The sequence below is a fragment of the Grammomys surdaster genome, unplaced genomic scaffold (assembly GCF_004785775.1).
Source record: "Grammomys surdaster isolate TR1022 unplaced genomic scaffold, NIH_TR_1.0 126198, whole genome shotgun sequence".
Lineage (NCBI taxonomy): Eukaryota > Metazoa > Chordata > Mammalia > Rodentia > Muridae > Grammomys > Grammomys surdaster.
This window is the reverse complement of record NW_021621003.1, coordinates 6,661,292-6,675,242: the sequence shown is the minus strand read 5'-3', so window position 1 is coordinate 6,675,242 and position 13,951 is coordinate 6,661,292.

The following is a 13,951-nucleotide window of genomic DNA, read 5'->3' as shown; positions in this document are numbered from 1 at the left end:
ATGTTATTCCTAAACTGGGTAACCTTAGGGTCCCAGAACTTCATACACTAGTACTCTTAAACTGTATAAAATTAAAGTGTGTTTAGGACTCAGCAAGCTCTAGATTAGAAAAAGAACTGCTTGTTGTGCAGTTTAGAGATTCCGTTTGCAATAAAGAAAGAAATTGCAATATTGGAGGACATTGAGGGTGAAGGGGCAAAGCAAGCTGTCCCAGTATAAACTGTTTTGCTTGTAATGACTAAAACTTCTGCCTTGGTGATCTGAGCCTTCAAAGACCTAAAAGGATCTATTTCCCCAATAACTTGATACCAGCTTCGGTCAAGGCACCAGGCACAGCAGCAGCTGCTGTAAGCCATGGACTCCCACATGTTATTTTTATCTCAGAAGCTTGCTGGGACTCTCTTGCTCACCAGTGTGTTGAGGGAAGGATTGGGAGGCCTAAATCCTACTGTGTGCCCCACAGAGATAACTCCCACATTCGCAGTGAAGATGTGCTTTTGTTAAACGGCTGAGGAAGACTCCTGCATCCTCAAAACAATGTTCTTTACTAAAAGCTGACCCAGAGAACTCAAACTTGGCCAGCAAGAACTCCTCCTCCCCTCCTTCTGAGAACTCACAACCTACCTCACTTCATGGAAGCGATGGCTGTCCTGCTCCTGGAGACCAGGTACTTCACAGCCACTGTAAGGAGGTAGGAGGCAGGAGGCAGAAGGGAAAGAAATGAACCCTTAACTTCTAACAGTAAAGCATTTCTCTCAATAGTCTTGCCCCTCAGTGCCAATCTCAGAACAACTTCTTAAACTCCAAGTGTGGCATACATAGCTTTGAGTTAAACCGATCCCTTCTCCAAGTCTCTTTCCACCTAGGGTGCTCTCACAGTGCCATTCCACTCAGTCTCTCCTGTTCCAGCCAGTGGTGTAGACACCTTCCTATCCACTGTCACATTTCACCAGCAGCCCAGCAGAGGGCGCCAGCGTGACGCAGATGAAGCCAGCGTTGGGAGAAGCTGTGAAAACCAGGGCCCAGGAGCAGGCAGAACGTGTAAAATTTCAGATGTTCTTGGTCCAAGTGTCCAGCTAGGCCAGGCACTCTGATATCCTCTTTGAAGCTCCCCCCTTACCCATATTAGAGAAGAAAACAAGGCCAGACTAGTTGTATTACATTATTACTAGATATTAATATAAATTATATCATAATTTATATAAATTATATATTATATAATGCATCATTTATAACATATAGTATTGTAATATGTAGCACATAGTATACATTATATAATATATGTCTTAATATTCAAGGCTCTGGATACATTTGTTAAGTACCAGAAAAGATCACTAAAATTAGGTGAGTGAAGATGACTGGGGGTGGGGGGAGGGTCATCTTTCCACCAAACCTGATGGCCTGAGGTTGATCCCCAGGGACCCACACAGTAGAGAGAACTGATTCTTGCATATTGTCCTGTAACCTCTACACATGTACCTATACAGCCTCCACAAACATACATACAGACAAACATACATACAAAAATTATTAAAGTGGTAGTATATTTTAATTGTTATTGTTAGCAAATTAAAGTTGTAACACAAACACACACTACACCTACATAGTTATATATATACTTGGGTGTCTCTCCACATATGTTGTTTTATAACATAATAGGGCAACTTATAGACTGTATGAAAATAATATAAAATTGTAACACAATATAGTGCTGATAATGGGACCAGGTTTAAGATATGTATCTTCTGTGGATCCCTCTGAGTACAGCTTAGTGGAGCTCTGTGATCCAGGCTTGATCTCACACATGTGTGGTCAAATTATCCCCTATTTAAAGGCTGATTGTTAAATGGTCTTCCTAGTGAATTTCTCATTCTTCACTACCACATCTTACGGCCTAGGCCACTGTGAGATGGTATATCAACTGCAGAATGAGGAAGAGGAAAGAAGAGGATTCGAAAGTTAGCTGTCATCATAAGAAAATAACTCTGTTTTGTTTGCTTGGGTTGGATTTTGCTTCTTAAGACTCTTCCTATATTTTACAGGTTGGTCTCAAACTCCTAGACTCCAACGCTTCTCTCAGCCACTCTCCAGGGTATCTGGGACTATAGGCATCTATTATGACAGACTTGGAAAATGATCTAAGCTGCTTAAAAGAACAGATTAAGGACTGGAAAGATGGATCAGCAATTACTAGTACTTGCTTTTCATCTGGAGGACCCTACTTCAAGTCCAAGCAGCCCACAACCTCCTGTAATTCCATCTCGAGAGGCTCCTGCATTTCCTGCATTGACATACACATATCCTCTAATACACTTAAAAATAACAATAAAAATAGGTGGTGGTGCCTTGCGTCTTCAATAGCAGCACTTGGGAGGCAGTGGCACGTGGATCTCTGAGTTCAGGGGTAGCCTGATCTACAGAGTGAGTTCCAGGACAGCCAAAGGTACACAAGAAAATCCTATCTTGAAAAGTCCAAAATAAATAACTAATAAATAAGAACAATAACAGTAATTTTTTTCCTTTAAGCATCAGGACAGAGAGAGGGAGAATGCTCTCCCCTGGGGCTACTCTCTGTACAAGCCTCCATCACAGAGGTATCCCCTCTTAGGCTCCAGAGCTTTTCCCTGTGTTTGTAGTGTTTTTGTTAAATCAGGAAGTCTTCCTGGAAATCCTCCAGGGAGACACTGGCCTTAAGCCAGCACTCCTCCCACCCTACCTCAGTTTTGGCCCAAAACAACAGGAAGTTATTTTCCCAGGAGCCCAAGGTCTTGCTCTGAGGATGAGCATCTGCCCTGGTCCTCCCTCCCCTGAAGAGCAATCACTTCTTAGAGCTGAAAACAACAGTAAAAAAGAAATAGAGAGGTTTTTCTTGGTTGTTTTTTTTTTTTTTTTAAAGATAGTCTCAACTACATAGCTGTAGATGGCCTGGAACTCAGATCCAACTCCCTACACCTCCCAAGTGTTGGTATTAAAGGCACATGCCACCCTGGCCCAGCAAAGTTTGTAGTTTTTAAAGGGTATCTGAAAAACTGAAGGAGTACAAAAAGGAAATCAGCCGTGAGGAACAGGATGGGCCAGTGGCTGAGAGCACTTGCTGTTACTGCAGAAGACCAGGGTTTCTTTGCCATCACCCACATGGTAACTCACAATCATCTCTAACTTCAGTTTCAGGCAATCTGATACCCTCTTCTGAACCATGAGCACCAGGCACACAGATATTACACACATATATAGGCAAGCTTAACACCCATACCTATAAAATAAATAAGTCTAAATTTTTAAACTCTTATAAGAAAACAACAATAACATGTATTTATTTCCAAAACATTGTTCTTTATGTCCCTCCTTTTCACCTGCTGCCTGCCTGAAGGCTATGTAACTCCCCAGCCAGATCTGCAGCTTCATTTAACAATCTAGGTACTCAGCTTTTCCCTATCCGTCAACCACCAGTATATCACCTCACCTAATCAACATGGGAAAGGGCAAAGGGTAGTGTTTGAGTGAGGGATTAACTGTGCAGATGCAGATTCACTCAAAGGTCCGTGAAATTTGGGCTAGACATAACTCCATGGTAGATCACTTGTCTAGCATGCATAAGACCCCTGGCACCCCAAGAGAACAAAACAAAAAGTGTCCATTAGTCTTGCTAGATGCTTCTGGAGAAACACCCAATGCAAGCTCACCATCTTGTATCCAGAGTTGAGCTTCAGACGGGTCTAAAAATGAAAGTAATTATAACTCAGAATAAAGTTGATATCTTCTGTCTGGTGTATTCAGACTCTACAGTTAAGCTTCTTAGGTGAGTATCCATGTATTTGCTGGAGAAGAATGTGTTTGATTACAGGGCCTTCCCTCACTCTGCTGAGTGCTATGGAATAAATTGTACATTATCACTATTACCTTTTTAAGATCGGGGAAAACCCTAAATTCCAAATACTCCTGGCCACAGAGACTTTTAGTACTGAGTTGTGAGCTATATAAATTCCTCTTCTGGACATCTAACCTATCCATAGGACTCTGGACAAGCTCCGAGAATTCTCTGTCGTAGTCAAGAAATCAACCTCACACAACATCCCCCGGAGTAACTGGCACATACCCTTTTGTTCCACATGCTATTTGTTAATGTATAACATTAACAAAGCCTTGGGTAGGGTTTTTGTGTGAGCAAGAATCTCAGCAAAACAACTTGAGGGCAGAGGATGTTTCCTTGGCCTCAGAGTTTCCAGCCTATCACAGGAGGAGCATAATAGGACACAAAGTCTCACTTCATGATAATCAGAAGCAGCATACAGAGATCTTCCTTGTCACCCCCTTCTATCCCATTAGGTCTCCAGCGTATAGGATGGTGCCACCATTTACAGAGCAGATCTTCCCTGTTTGGTGAGTCCTCTGGAAACACCTTCACAGAGATGAACTTAACTATTTCCTAGTAGCTTTTTAATCCAATCAAACTGATGATCAAACTGACCACCACAAGTCCACTCATTGTCAGCCTAACATGCAAACATGTCTCCCTAAACCATAGCATCCTACCTCCTGCTCCCCAAAACCTTACCTTTACCTCACAAGAAAAATGTATTTAGTGTCTTTTTAATATTCCCACATAGTCTCAACAGTTCCAACATTGCTCAAATTTCCAGTCCAAATTTTCTCTGAGACAAGGCAAACTTAGCCATGAGCTTAGGTAAAACGGAAAATACCATCCACTCTCAAGGTACAGTGGCACAGAGTAAGCATTGCTTTTTCAAAAAAGAAGGATGGGGACAGAGAAAGGAAGGATGGGGTAAAAATAAGAATGAGACAGGGCAAGCATTACATGCCACAGCTCCATGTCCAGCCACCAGAGCCTTGGCAACGTGATTGGAGCTCACAAGGACTTGAACAACCCTACCTACCCCTCTGGTCTTCTTGGTTGCAACCTACATAGCTTCTCTCTTGAGCCAGTTCTTCTCCCTGCTTGCAGCTTAAAACCAGGGTGGACTCTTGGATGACTCTGTGACTCTTCCATTCTTTGTGTTGTTATACATGTGGATGATAGGTCTCTTGACATCTTGAATGCCAGGATGGTTGAACATGAGGGAGATTTCTCTAGATAGTCTTTTGTAAGCATGATTCTCCAGAGCTTGTTCTCAATAAAAGAAAAACTTTTTACAGCCTTGGGCTCAGAGTATAGCTCACTTGATAAAATACTATCTAGCCATTAGGAAGCCCTAGATATGATCTTCAGGACTGCTATGAAACTGGGTGTGGTATATACATGTAGTTCCAGCACTTGGGAGGCACCAGCAAAAAGATCAGAAGTTTAAGGTCAACTTGAGTTCAAGGTCATCTTGGACTACACAAGATATACCCTTGAACCAGGAATGAGTGAAGTCTAGCCAATTCCAGAAATATCTACAAGGCTTCTTTTCTGTTATCCCAATGCAAAACACTAGTGTCTTTTTTATGGTACTAATGTCTTCAGCAACACACTCTCCTTGTTCACTACTTTCAAAGAACTCCTTTGCTGGTCAGATTACACAGTTTAAAAATTCTGCTCTGAACAAAATACTCAAGGGAGCAAATATGGAGACAAAGTGAGGGACAGAAACTGAAGGAGGGGCCATTTGAAGACCTTTCCACCTGAGTATCCATCCCATGTGCAGTCACCAAAGGTAGATGCTGATGTGGAAGTCAGGAAGTGCATGCCGATAAGGGCCTGATATGGATGTCTCCTCAGAAGCCTTCAAGAGTCTGACATATTCAGAGGCAGATGCTCACAACTAGCCATTGAACTGATCATGAGGTTCTCAATGGAGGAGTTAGAGTGAGGACTGAAGGAGCTGAAAGGGTTTGTAGCACCATGAGGAGAGCAACAATATCAACCAACCACAGCTCCCAGGGTCCTAACCACCAGCCTGGGAGCACTTATGGAGGGATCCAGGGCTTCAGCTGAATATGTAAGAGTGGAGGGCCCTGCCGGGCACAGATGGAAGGAGAGATCCTTGACCTCATGAAGGCTGGACGCCCCAGGGGGTGGGAATTTTGAGGGTGGGGAAGTGGGAGTGGGGGGGTAGGTGGGGATTACATCCACTGAGAAGAAGGAGGAGGGGTAAGGGGATGGGGGGGTTCCCGGGTGGGTGGGGGATGGGGTAAGGGGATAACATATGAAATGTAAATAAAATATCCAATAAAAAAAAAAAAGAAAAAAAAATTCTGCTCTGTTTCTTGCTCACAATTATCGCTGTAAGCTTGGCTGAACATATCCATGATCCAGGCTGATTCTGTGCTGCTTTGAAATTTTCTTCCTCAGATTAATTAGCCCATTGCTTTTTAATTCAACCTTACTCAACGTCTTATGTCACAGATAAAATGAAAATAAAATATAATATTTTTGTATATATTTGTATTATATATATACACAATATAATATATTATACACATAATACAATATAGTATCATATAATACAAATGACCTCTAATCCAATTTCAATAAAGCCCTTCATCCCATTTGAAACTTCCTGAGGAGTCTTTACTATCCAATATGAGAAACCTGATCCTCTGAGTTTCCATATAGAATCACCCATTAAAGCCAGGCTGGTGTTCCCTGCTTATAATCCAAATACTCAGGAGGTAGAGGCAAGATGAACGCTGTGGATTGGGCTGGCTGGGCTTCAAGTGAATTTAACATCAGCTTGGGCTACAGAGTGAGACACAGTCACAAAACAAGACAACACGAACATAGAATTGTCCACTGAGTCCTGATACAGCATGCTGAGGTTTCTTTAGCCTGCATCTCAAAACCTTTTTAAATCCTTCCTGCTAACCATCACAGAGGTTTAGACACCATGTGGTTAGGTAGTCCGAGCAATGACCCTACTTCTCTGGTACCAATTGTTTATATTAGTTAGACTTTTTATTACAGTGCCAAATCGCCTGAGAGAAATAATTTAAAAGGAGGACTATATTTATTCTGGCTTGCACCGTCATTCCACCATAGTATGCAGAGCAGAGCAGAACCATTCACCCAAGACAGCCAGGAAACAGAGCAAGAATTCCTGTGCTCCAGGGTCTCTCTCCTCACCTGCCTTGTGTTCAAGCCCCTAGTCTATGGGATGGTGCTTCTTGTATCAGGGTGAGTCTCACCTCCCTTAGTTAATACTTTCAGAAAACACGTCCTGGAGAGACCCAGAGGTGGGCTGTACCAGCTCTTATGTGTTTCTCATTTCAATAAAGTTGGCAATGAAAATTGGTCATCACAATTCTCACGTGGACATGTAGGAAACAGGATATTTAGAAGACTTTAGCTCTCTAACTGTGCCTTTTCAGATGTTGGGAGAAGGGTGGATGCCTCTAAGAGTGCTAAGACTTTAGGTACAAAGGTCAGTTTGTCTCTGTTCTCAGGGTTAAGACTGTGGGCAAGATGGGAAACTCCAATGCGGATGACTGAGTCAAGATGTTCATAGCTTTCATGGTCTGGGACTAGAACCACAGTCTGTTGAAAATACAATTAAAATAAAGTAGCAAATGGAAGTTAAATCAGAGACCCAGGCAGAAACCAGTTAAAAATTGACCCCAGGACCTGAAAGCAAAGGTCTGCAGGATTTGAATCTCTCAGGAATTCAAGTGTTCAGTAACAAAAAAATTCCTGAGATGAAGGCAACCCTTTGCCCCATCCTGTGGTTCCAAAAAAGGCCTGCAGCCATCCAGGGTTTATAAGTAAGGTTTTGGCATTCCAGAGCTTCTAGCCTGCCAAACCAGGAAACTAGGTGTGGGGTGACCTAGTGTTCTCGCTTGACCTAGGCAAAGGTAGTATGTTTCAATAGAATACAGAGGCTGTGAGAATAACAGGTTGAGGCACTGAGCTTTTAAACATATCTATCACGTCTCTGATCTCCACGCTACTGGAGGTTACAATTCTTTGAAATTATCCATTGATCAAAAATGTCAAGCATGGGTGCCATGTCTCAGATTTCAGGACATATGTGTGAAGAGGTAGTTGGTTTACTTGACTTCATAGCCACGGGACTCTTAGATGGCAAGGGGCCCTTTAGAATTCGCTCTGGGTAATTCCGGGCTTTGTTTTCTTTGAGCTCTTATGATACTCAGGACCTTATGGAACACATTGGCAAGGATCGGTGCAGTCCATCCCAGACTTTGCTGTATTTGGCTACCTTGCGTGTCTGCCCTTTGTAACTGTGTCTCATATTTTCTCACCCTTGACACTTTAGTTTTGAGACCAGTCATCCTTTGCTCTATGCCGTGACGTGATGCATTATAATAGGGTGCTAGTTACCCACTAGATGCCAGTAGCTTACTCACACTTCTGACAACCCCAACTCACCACCCCTATTGGAAACCACCAGTGGAGGCCACACAGTAAACCGAGCATGTGAGCACTCTGGCTCTGTCGTGGGCTGGCTCTGTTCAGACATTTGTACTATTTTTTTTATATGACCCTAAACTATTTCCTGCTGAATGTTATTAACTTCCCTGAGGCCCAGTTTTCCTACTCATAGAGAAAAAGAGTCTTAGAGCCCTGGGAAAAGATGATAGTGCACCTGAATGATCCAATCCTGGTGGGTCATTCTTAATCCTTGCCCCCTAGGTCTCAACACTTGCCTTGAAGGTGACTACTAACTGCCCTTAAGCCAGCTTATAAAATATTTTGTGATCTGACCTTACCTCCCTAGCTTTACTTCTTGACTCCAAACTTGACACTCCAGTACTGTTGACCGCTTGCAATTTCAGGGGAGCAGCCAAGTTTTTTATGGCTCCTGTGGTCTCTGAATATATTATGTAGTTCCCTTCATCAGGAACTCTCTTTCTGTTCCTTGAGTGACTCCTCCACACCCTCTGGGACTCAGACTGGGCATCATCAGGTCCAGAAAGGTTTCCCCTCCCCAGGTCTGGACCAAAGGATCACTTCTGCAGCTCCCCAGTGTCCACACTTCCCATCATCACGCATCTGACACAGCGTGGTCATTGCCCGGTATGTCTGAATCACTCTGCGAATTTTGATCTGTGAGACAAAGGATGCAATCTTGCACAATATTGAGTCTCCATAGCTAAACTCAGTGTTGGACATCCAACAGAGACTCTGTAATATTTGTCTGATCCATGATGGAATTTCCAAATGTATTAGCACTCATATAAAGAGAGACTTTTTCTCTTATAGATAGTACTTGCAAAATCAATGATATTTCAAAGTTATCAAACAGTATATAGAGAAAAATAGATTTCCCCCTAGTCTTCCAGGTACCTAGTTTTCCTTCTGAAAACAACTGTTCTCACTCATATAATTTTCTAGTGGTGATCCAACTGCCCATTTTTAACTTTTTTAAAAATTTTATATCTTGGCACTATCATACTTGGCCAACTGTGTCTTTTATTAATATTGATTTATTTTGGAGACAAGTTCTCATGTATCCCAGGCTGACCTCCAGCTCACTATGTAGCCCATGATGTGTTTGAACTTAGCCTCATACCTCCACCTCCCCAAGTGCTGGCTGTACATCAGCACATCTGGTTTATGCAGTGCTAACGATCGAACCTGGACTTCCATCATGCTATGTAAATATTCTACCAACTGAGCTATGCATTTTTAAAGGATCCTTTGTAATTGGGTTTCTGGGCTTTCTTAAGTGCCATCCTACTATCAGAATTCCAGTTTAGACAGTGAGCAAGAGTCTTCCCTGTTGTCCAAATCAACTCTTCCTTAGTCATTAGCATAGATTCATTGGAACCTAAAACAAACTCTTACTCTCCTTAATGGATACCTCAAAGGTTGGAAGTGGCAGAAAACAGGGATGACAGACAGCAAAGGAAGAGTTGGGTAGATCTCAGCATAGTTACCTTCAAATCTCTTAGCCTAAGTACATGTATGCTCAAAATAAGTGGAGACATACCCAGGGCAGTGGTTCTCAACCTTCCTAATGCTGTGGTCCTTTAATACAGTTCTTCATGTTGTGGTGACCCCCAACCATAAAAATCATTTTCATTGCTACTTCATAACTGTGATTTTGCTACTGGTATGAATCATAATGTAAATATCTGTGTTCTTGGATGGTCTTGGGCGACCCCTGCAAAAAGGTCATTTGACCTCCCACCCCCAGGTTGAGAACTAATGCCCTAGGGAATCTGGGATCTGCAAATTCTCACCCTATCCCTTACTACCTTGAGAAATCAAAGAGAAAGGCAGATCAAGTTTAAGAGGAAGGAAACTTCAATGCTTAGTCATTTCCCACTGGGTTGGGCTCTACCTGGGAGTCTTAGTCACTGCACAGGTGCCTAGGAGGGAGAGGTGCTGCTTTAAATGACACATTGCTTGTCCAGGAAGGAGATTACACCCTAGGGGTAAGATGTTGGAGGTTCCAGGGACTATTCCAAGGCATGCCAAGAACCTCTGATCCCAGGTAGGTTTTGGAATCCCAGGCCTCCGAATAGAGAAATGAGCCCAGGCCTCCTCTTCCTTCCTTCTTCCTTCCTTCCCTTCCCAGAGAACCAGACATCTCAGTCTGTGTCTCCCTTTACCAAAGTGGACTAAATTACTCAATTATCCTAAGAGGACTTGAGTAAACTCTCTAATAGTTCTGGACTAATAAGTATATGAATAACAACAGTTTTATTATTTCCCATCTTCTCAGTTGAGGGTAAAGTCTAGGACCTGAGAAGCACCAATGAGAGAAGAGAATCTCAGGAGAGTCTCAACTGCTGACCAAATCTTTTAGCTATGCCAGGGGCTTCCTGGAGCTGGCCAGAACAGCCCAACCCTGGATGAGCTGGACTTTAAGCTGGGGATTCCCCGTCTGCTGGGTTTTCACAGTCCCTCTAACAGCTATGTTCACTTCTGCTGCTCTGCACTAACTGTGGTAGGCTGGATAATGTCCCCTCAAAGACGTCTTTGTCCTAAGCCCTGAGACCTATGAGCACATTGCCTTGCACAGCAAACGAGATTTTTCAATATTTAGAGTACTGGATGGGCACATTATTTGAGACTATTTAAGTGACCCCAATGCAGTCACAGGCATCCTTCTAAGAGGAAAACAGAGGACTAGAATGAAGGGGGCGTCATAATAAAATCAGAAATTAGAGTAATGTGAGCCAGGGAATACAGACAGCTAACAAAAGCTGATTCTTGCTAACGTCTTTCTTTAACCCTTTTATTACATTTTTGGACTTTTGACCTTAGAAATATAAAGTAATACATTTGTGAGTTGTTTTTAAAAAAAAAAAATCAGTGAGTTTAGGGTGTGGATTTCTTTGAGGATCATTCAGCCTACCACAACAAAAAGGGGAAATTAATATGGATGTTCCTATCAAGAATAGGGTGTTTATGTAACAAATATCTTTTAAAAAGCAATAGTGGGGCCAGGCCATGGTGGCACATGCCTTTAATCCCAGCACTCTGGAGGCAGAGTGAATGTCTGAGTTTAAGACCACCCTAGTCTACAGAAGGAGTTTCAGGACAGCCAGGGCTACACAGAAAAACCCTGTCCTGAAAAAAAAAAAAAAGAAGCAAATAGTGGGATTAGGGAGATAGCTTAGCTAGTAAAAAGAACTTACTCTTACAAAGAACCACATTGAACAGCTCACAACAGCCTGTAACACTGGTTCTAAGGGATCCAATGCACTCCTTCTAACCTCTGAGGACACTTGCATGTACATGGTATACATACATAGACTCTCTCTCTCTCTCTCTCTCTCTCTCTCTCTCTCTCTCTCTCACACACACACACACACACACACACACACACACACAATTAATTAATTGCCTTTAAAAAATGAAATAGCAGTATACACAGTAAATAGAAAGTTTTTAAGGGGTGAAATACAACAACAACAAAAAACCTTATAGATGTTAAAAAAAAAAACTACTGCTGAGCCAGACAGTGGTGTCTGTACAGCTTTAATCCCAGCACTCAGGAGACAGAGACAGGTGGATCTCAGTTCAAGGCCAGCCTGGTCTACAGAGAGTTACAGGACAGCCAGGGCTCACAGAGAAACTCTGTCTCAAAAAAACAAAAACAAAACAAAGTCTGCTGGTGAGAGATGGAGAAATGACTACAGAAGACAACCCTGTATCATCCAGTGTTATTAATATTATTACTTTAACTGTTGTTGTCTCTGTGCATGAGAGGAGGAGCACTCTGTGTGGAGACCAGACAGGACAATGTTTGGAGCGTAGTCTTTCTTTCCAGCTTGTATGAGCCAGGATCTCTCTTGTTTCTGCTATGTTGCTGCTTATACTAGCTTCCATGAGATTACTGTATCTCGGCTGCCCATCTCAGCCTCACTGTAGGAGGACTGAGATTACAGAAGTCCAATCTTACCACCTTACCCAGCTTTTTATGTGAGTTCCAGGGATCAAATTCAGATTGCTCAAGTTTTGTGGCAAGTACTTTTACCATTGAGCCAGCTCACCCCACCCTGTTTGGTTTGTTGTTGTTTGAAACAGTCTCAATGTAACCCAAGATGACCTCAAAGTGGATCTGCAGCCAAGGATGACCTTGAATTTATGATCCGCCTGCCTTTTCCTCTACTGGGATTACAGACGTGTACCTTCAGAAACAGTTTATGGGATCAAACTTCATTGCAGCTAGTCAAGCACTTTGCCACATTAGATACATCCTTATCCCAAGAAACTTATACTGCTGTGGACATTATTTAAATCATCACAAACAAAATGTGGGTGCAGATAGGGTCATTGAAAATTGTTCTGGCTAGGGCTTATAAGGAAGTGAGAAATGTTTTATCAGAAGCTGTAACAAAGGGATGGAGAGTCTTGTTAAAGAGCTAAGTAGCTGCGTTGTGTCTTACAGGTATATGGAAAGTAGAAGTTATAATCAATGAGGAAGAGATGGCAGGGGCAGAGCCAGGAAGCTGAGGTATGTTGGACAGCCTTTTGTTAGTACCTCAGAAGAATCATAAGGTCAGTGTGCTTAATCACATAAAGGGATCTTTGAAAAGACCAGGCCATGTCTAGTGGATCTTCGTAGCCATTTCAACAATGAGATTATTTTTTAACTCATAATGATGTCTCTTGGCTAATGAAGTGAATGAATTTTGTTACAGGAATGATCTATAGTCTTTGTTTGAAACAGTCTCCATTTATCTGTTATACTGTCTTTAGATTCAGGAGCCTCCTATATAAACCCCTAAGTGATGATTTACAGGCATGCCTAACTGAACCCAGTCTCATGAGAGTCTTAAGAGTTTAATGTATACATAAGTTCCAGAACAACCAGAGCCATATATTGAGAATCATTTTTATATGTTTAAAGTCAGTATAAACACCAACAGCTTGGACTGAAAGGAACAAAATCAGAAGGAAGCAAAAATAAGGCTATTTTACAGCATTTGAGAAAAGATAGGATCATTGGAGGCAAGTCTGGGAGAGATAGTGAGGCCCATCTCAAAAAGAAAAGAAGGCTGTCACATTTCTGTTGGTAGCAGGACACAGTCTATTTTAGTTAGGGTTTTACTGCTGTGAACAGACACCATGACCAAGGCAACTCTACAATGACAACATTTAATTGGGGCTGGCTTACAGGTTCAGAGGTTCAGTCCATTATCATCAGGGAGGATATGACAGCATCCAGGTAAGCATGGGGTAAGAGGAGCTGAGAGTTCTACACCCTGTTCTAAAGGTAAACAGGAGAAGACTGGCTTCCAGGCAGCTAGGATGAGGGTCTTCAAGCCCATGCTCATAGTGACATGCTTCCTCCAACAAGGCCACATCTACTCCCAAGAAGGCCACTCTTCCTAATAGTGCCACTCCCTGGGCCAAGCATATTCAAACCACCACACAGTCTGATAAACTTACTCTGAACAATGGTTGCAATGGTGTTCATCTGTGGTCCTGGATACTCCAAAGCTTTACCTTGAGCCCAAGAGCTTGAGGCTAGTCTCATTCCCAGCCATGAGAACTAAAGGAGCTTTTGCAGATGGACTTGTAAGTTGCTTATGACTG